The sequence below is a fragment of the Nicotiana tomentosiformis genome, chromosome 2 (assembly GCF_000390325.3).
Source record: "Nicotiana tomentosiformis chromosome 2, ASM39032v3, whole genome shotgun sequence".
In the NCBI taxonomy this organism is placed as follows: domain Eukaryota; kingdom Viridiplantae; phylum Streptophyta; class Magnoliopsida; order Solanales; family Solanaceae; genus Nicotiana; species Nicotiana tomentosiformis.
In genome coordinates this window covers 132,969,468-132,976,796 of record NC_090813.1, presented here as the reverse complement: position 1 = coordinate 132,976,796, position 7,329 = coordinate 132,969,468, and the positions used below count along the sequence as shown (strand labels likewise).

General features: G+C 42.4%; 1 non-coding gene across 1 annotated transcript; it reads left to right on the top strand.

Moving 5' to 3' along the window:
• The first annotated feature begins 601 nt into the window (after positions 1-601).
• On the top strand, positions 602-706 carry LOC117273394 (small nucleolar RNA R71). Its single transcript, XR_004503402.1, has one exon. It is a non-coding gene; the product is annotated as a small nucleolar RNA R71 (small nucleolar RNA).
• The last annotated feature ends 6,623 nt before the right edge of the window (positions 707-7,329 follow it).

Sequence of the window (7,329 nt, the reverse complement as noted above, 5' to 3'; positions counted from 1 at the left end):
CAGCCATTAATTTCTTCATCATTTCCTCAAGGTGACTTGTCGAGTTTGCATGTTGTTCAGCCTGAGGTGGTCTATATTGTTGTTGAGGGGTTTGTGGCCTGTACTAATTTTGAGCACCTTGGTTTCCACCCCAAGAGAAGTTTGGGTGGTTCCTCCAATTAGGATTGTAAGTATCCACATACTGATTTGCCTGGCCTCAATTTTCATTACCCACAAAATATATAGACTCTAGATTTCATGGGCATAGATTGCTCATGTTTCCTCTGCAGACTTCACAAAATATCTGGACCTGTTGCACTGGCTGAGCTTGTTGCTTGTTAATAACCAAGGTCATCTGATTGACTTGGTTGGTCAATGTGGAAATCTATGCTGATAATGCAGAGATGGCATCTAACTCGAGAACCCCTATAGATTGTTGCACTGTGTGTCTGCCCATCTCTCATTGCCAATCAGGATTGCTTTTGGAGAATTTGTTCAATAACACATATATCTCATCAATGCTTTTCTCCAACACTTGACCTCTAGCTGTAGCATCTACCACAATCTTTGTCTTAGGATGTAGCCCTTCTATGAAAGTGTGAGCTAACACTTCGTTTGTCTGATTGTGATGAGGACAGTCTCTGAGCAACCCCTTAAACCTCTCCCAAGCTAAGTATAAAGACTCCCCTGCTTTCTGTTTGAAGGCGACTATCTCACTTCTGATCTTTGCAGGTTTTCCTGAAGGGAAGAACCTTGCCAGAAATTTCCTCGCCAGATCATTCCATGATGTAATAGAATTAGATGGTTCTGCCTTCAGCCATCGCTTTGCTTCGCCCAACAGAGAGAACGAAAAGTGTGAGCCTCACATAGTCTGGAGTGACCCCCTTAGTGATGTAAGTATCACTAATCTCCAAGAAATTCAGGATATCTTGTTGTGGATCCTCGTGTGGAAGACCCATAAACTGCCTGTTCGCATGAAGTAGCTAGATCGTGCTCTGTTTCAGCTCAAAATGCCCAGTGATTCTGGGCTTCACAATGCTGGAGGTGACATTAGCAATGTTGGGCATCGCCACCTCCTGAACAACCATATGTTGTTCCTCTGCCATGTTCACAGAAAATTGAACAAGTGCCTAAAGATTATTTATATCCCTTGCTTTCCTCAACCTCCTATGAAATGTCCTTTCATGTTCGGGGTCAAAGCTTTGAAGTCTGTCCTGGCTTCTGACCCTTCGCATTCAATCAAAGTTCCTGAGAGCAGAGTAACAATCAAGTAATGTTAGACTTGACGAAATAAACAATTAAAGCAAGAACTAGAAAGTAGTCAATATTCAAGTCCCCGGCAACGGCGCCAAAAACTTGTTGCTCCTAAACGTACACGCAAGTATACGTGGTCATACAAGTAATAAAATAATAAGTCAAGTGTCGAACCCACAGAGACTTGTATCAACTATCTACTAAATTCACCAAGATTGTTACTCAGTCGAGCCAATTCAAGTTCAAGAGTTTAATTATACTAAATTATAATTCTAAGTAATAACTAAATTATCAAGCAGCAAAATGATTGTTGTGCATTCAGTAGAGACGAATATTCCAGGGTTGTGATCGATTCACCAATCCTATTGTGTTCTAGTAAACTCTCCCTTTCATACAATTTACTCACGGTTGCTAATTAATCAAACAATTGCTCTCGTAGCCTTCTCCCAAACTACGACTCGCCTATTCAAAATAGATTAACGCCTATATTCCTATGAAATCAATCTATTAAGAACTCATTAATATTACGATATTTAATTAAGCATGGTGACTAGGTATATTCATATCCTAACCACAAATCCGCCCCCCCTCCCCCCTCTCAGAGTTAAGATCGTGCTCTCTTTAATTCTTCTCTAATCTAAACATGGCCTTTTCAAGCATAGCATAGATAGTAAATAGAACCTAACTGTTGGCCAGACAATTAAGCAATTAATCACAGAATTGACGAAACAACCATAAATTAGTGAATTATGATCAAGGGTAAGTTAACGTTAAACAACAATATTCATGGCTAAATCACAACCCCAGAACTATGGGTTTTAGCCACTCATGATAGTATCAAACAATTTCATAAGTGTTGGATAATTAAAAATACTAAGAAAAGATGAAGAAAATTACGATCTCTTCGCTCCCGAATGTTTCTAGTGTGTATTCTCTCTTAAAAGTGGCATCTCCCCTCTAAATATAAGCTTAGTCTTGCTTTTATATGCATTGGGTAGGTCTAGGGTCGAAATAACCTTGTCCCAGGCAAAGTTGGACAAACTTCCGTTGCCAGCGTCCGGCCCAGCGCCCCACGCTGGCCCTGACGCTGGGCTTCTTGATCATTCTGCCTCTGGCGCCACAGGTGGCGCTCCACGCTGCCTATGGCGCTGGAAATTCAACTTTCCTTTTTTCATCTGTTTTGGCTCTAATCTCGCATATTTTCACCCCCAATTGCTTCTGCGTGATTCCTACACATAAAAATACCTCGAATTAATATAAATCAATACATTTTACATGTGAAATCCACGAAACACGAGTAAAATATGAGGCGATATACATATAAATATATCTACTTTAGGTTAAATATCAGTCTCACCCCAAAAGTACATGTTATAACATTCCCAACTTGTCGACTTTCGACGAAACATTATTTTCTTCAATTCATTTAGGTTCTGAACCTTCCAACCCTCTTTGTACTTGTTGTTCATGATCTTCAATATTTGTAACCTCCGAGGTAACATGATTAACTTACTTTATATACTCTCAAAGATGATCTCATTTTTGGTCCTACATTAGTTTACTTAGGATGCACTTTTACGTACGAAAATATAGGGTGTAACAAATTGGTATATATATATATATATATATATATATATGTGTGTGTGTGTGTGTGTATGTATGTGTGTGTATGGATCCTGGATCAAATAAGACTGATGCATCTCTATAACAGACCAGAACAATACTTATGATGACTGAGTCAGATGCGACTGCCTCTGTCCTAGAAGGAAGAGCATAATATCTAGCCTGGCCTCCCCCTCTAGGGAGACCTCTACCTGCTCGACCTCCACTTTGAGCTGGCTGTGCAGGTGGAGTGGCAACTGGTGAGATAACCATGGCTTGAGAACCTGGTGGAGCATGTGGAGCTTGAGTAGTCTATGGAGGTGCACCCCTCCTGAGTCTGGGGCAATCCCTCACTATATGACAAGTGTCAACACACTCAAAACAAGCTCTCGGAGGACGTGGCTGTTGTGGCTGGCTCGGACCTGATCGGCTGGACTGACCGCTGAAAGCACCCCATGCAGGAGGTTCACTAGACGATGGCAGTGCATAATAGGGAGCCTGAGGCCTAGGAGTGGCCGGAATACCGCTGGAAGCTGGAAGTGCTGAATGAATATGGCGACTCACATATATGCTACCACTATATGGCGACTCACATAACCCCTACCATGACGAACTGCAATTGGGGCACGGGTACCACTATATGTTCTAGAATCTCGAGACCTCTTGGCCTCCCTCTACTCTCTCTCCCAGATCAACATGCCCTCCAATATCCTTGCGATCCCTACTATCTGCTGGTATGCGATATCTATCTCCAACTCTCGGTCCATGCTAAATCTGATACCATGGTTGAGCCCCTCGATAAATCGACGAACTCGCTCTCTAACGGTAGCAACCAAGGCTGGTGCATGCCTAGCCAAATCACTTAACCGGACTGCATAGTATGACACGGTCATAGAACCTTGGCGCAACTGCTCAAACTCTGCGCGCCATACACCTCTTAGACTCTGGGGAACAAACTCCCTCAAGAACATATCTGAAAACTGAGTCCAAGTAAGTGAAGCTACCTCGGCCGGACTACCAACTCATATGCTCGCCACCACTGATAAGTCGCTCACTTAAGCTGGAACACAGTGAAAACAACCCCACTAGACTCCATAATACCCATAGTACGGAGGATACAATGGCACTCCTCAAGAAAACTCTAGACATCCTCTGACGCCAACCCGCTGAAAGTAGGGGGTGTTACTTCTTGTACCTCTCGAGCCTGAGCTGCTCTCCCCTCAAAAATTGTTGTCCTAACTTCGGGCTGAACTGAGGCGATCGGCTGCACTGGTATGACCTATGGAACCTAGTCAACCGGGACCCGCTGCTCTGGGGTACGGGCGGCAGGAGTCTGTGCTCCTCCCCCGGCCTGAGATGTGGCAAGAGCAAGTGGGTTCAACCTTGCCTGAGCTAAAGTGCCGAACATGCTCAAAACCTGGGCGAGAGTCTCCTGGAGTGGTGGTGCAGTAACAGGCGTCTCATGTGCATGCTCTCCAACTGGAGCTACTGGTGGCTCCTCTGTAGAAGCTCGTGCATGTGCTCTGGCTGCACCAAGTGGACGTCCTCGGCCTCTACCCCAGCCCCGGCCTCTCGTGGATCTAGTAGGGGCGCGGGTGTTTGGTCATCTGATCGGACTGTACGTGTCCTCACCATCTATAAGAGAATAAAAAGACATATATTTAGAATTCCGAAGTCAACAATTTCGCACGATAAAGAATCAAAGAAGTGAAAATTTTCCTAACAGTTCCATAGCCCCCCGAAGATAAGTACAAACGTCTCTGTACCGATCCGCGAGACTCTATTAAACCTGCTTGTGACTCATAACACCTATGAATCTAGAGCATACCAACTTGTCACGATCCCAAATTTCCTCCGTAGGATATCGTGATGACATCTAGTCTCTCAGACTAAGTAAGCCTAACAAAATACAAAAACATTAAATAAGAGATTAAAACTTGAACATCCTAACAATTTCATAAATAGAATTTACCAAAACTCAATATGTCCAATAACAAAACCTGGTGAGATATAAGTCACAAGCTCTAGATACAGTACCGAACAATCATATACATCACTGTCTATAAAAATGTAAAGAAATAAGGAAGGACATAGTAGAAGGGGACTTCGAGGCCTGCGGACGTGGGCAGGTGTTCCTTGAAGTCTCCAATAGCAAGCAACTCAGCGCGCTAATACCGGGGTTGATAAGATGTACCTGGATCTGCACAAAAATATCTGCAGAAGCGTAGTATGAGTACACCACAACGGTACCCAATAAGTGTCAAGCCCAACCTCGGTAGAGTAGTAATGAGGTCAGGTCAAGGCCCTATTGGAGATAATAAGAAATAAGACAGAAGACATAATGATATAATGATAATGGCAAAGGAAGTAAAACAATAAAGAATTTACGTAAAGTTGATAACACGAAATCAAGGCAATCAATACAACACGAAAGGAAGACAAGGATTTTACATGTTAAGGAAACAACAACCAAACAAATACAACAAATAGAGAAAAGATCAACATGGACACTCCCGAGGTACCACCTCGTAGTCCCAAATCATAAAAGTAACTCACAATCTTTTCTTATATTATCGTGGGGGACTTTACATTTAGTTTTAAAAATTATTTTTTCCGAAATAGCACCCCACATTTTAACCCACCTTATCACACTGCATGGCTTCTAGTAGTTCCCCTACTAGCCACGCGTATCAAGCCCACCTTATCTCACTGCATGCATTTCAACACCAAAACCTTATACTGCCGCATGCATATGAATAACAACAACGATACGACAAAAACCTCGTGCAAATAACAACAACAACACGACAGAAACCTCGTGCAAATAATAATAACAACACGGCATAAACCTCGTGCAAACAACCAAACAATCATCTCAACAATAACACGAATGCCAAACATAACAACTAAGTAAAATGACATTTCACAACTTATACCTTGCCTCAATAGAAACCACAGCATATGCAACTCAACACCAAACTCAACAACAAGATATTTCAAGGATAGCAATTCCAAGAAAAGAATTCCATAGTTAAAAAAGAATACGGAATTAAGAAAGCAAGTAACTCAACTAAACATGTAGTACAAATTACAAATAAGAGATAAGACAAGTAGACATGTGACGTTAGGCTAAACATGATGATTATAACCTACTAAAGTAACTCAAATAAGGCATGACAAGGAAACTACGTAGCTAAAACTGGAATTTCAATATTTAGCCCGTGTACGAACTCGTCACCTTGCATACACGGACTCCACATATCACAATTATCATAATAATACCAAATCCTAAGGGAAATTTCTCCCACACAAGGTTAAACAAGTCACTTACCTCAAACCACGCTAAATCAATCAACTAGAAGGTCTTTCCCTCAATTTTTCGACTCCGAATGGCTCGAATCTAGCCAAAATAATTTCATACTATAAATATAATTATAGAAAACTAATTTAAATAATAAAATTATGATCTTAGCAAAGAATTGAAAAATTGTCCCAAAAAGTCGACTCGGGCCCGCGTCTTGAAATCGACCAATATTATAAAATTCGAACACCCATTCGATATCGAGTCTAACCATATAAGAATTATCCAAATCCGATCTCATTTCGCCTTTCAAAACCCAAAAATTTAGCCTAAGGAGTTTCTACCACTTTCCCCAAATTTTAAACTCCAAAACACTAATTAGAAGATCTAATAAACAGTAGATTTACGTGAATTAATCCAAAACGAGTGAAGAATCCTTATCTCAACAATTCCTTTGAAAAACCCTTGAAATTGCGCCTCAAACCGAGTACTCAAAGTCCCAAAATGAATTATGAAGCAAAACCCTCGAAAATCCCCTTTTCTGCCGAGCAACTTTCGCTTCTGCGATGTCGCACCTGCGAAAAATTCATCGCAGGTGCGGATTCCACTTATGTCCTCAGATTCCTCTTCTGCGGACCATGGCTCGTACCTGCGAGCCCGTTTCAGCGGAGAAAGAGACCGCACCTGCGGTCGTGCCCAAAGCCCTCCTCCGATTCCGCTTCTGCGAAGAAAATGATTGCGCTTGCGGAGGTGCACCTGCGCCCAGGTGTCCGCACCTGCGAGCCCAGCCCTAGGATCTCCTTTCACTTCTGCGCTTCACCATACGCACCCGTGATTCCGCACCTGCGGTCAAACCTTCCGCAGGTGCGATGACACCAGCAAGCGTGGGACTCCAACAATGAAACTAAGTCCAAAATTGGTCTGAATTCGATCTGAACCATACCCGGAGCCTCTGGGACCCCGTCCGAATATACCAACAAGTTTCAAAACACATAACGGACCTACTCGAGGCCACAAATCACATCAAACAACATAATCTCTACGGATCGCAACCCAAATTCAAGCCTATGAACTATGAACTTTCAAATTCCGAAACCAACGTCGATTCAATACCAAAGCAACTCCGATTGGCACCAAATTTTGCGCACAAGTCATAATTGACATGACAGACCTAGTCCAACTTCCAGAATCGG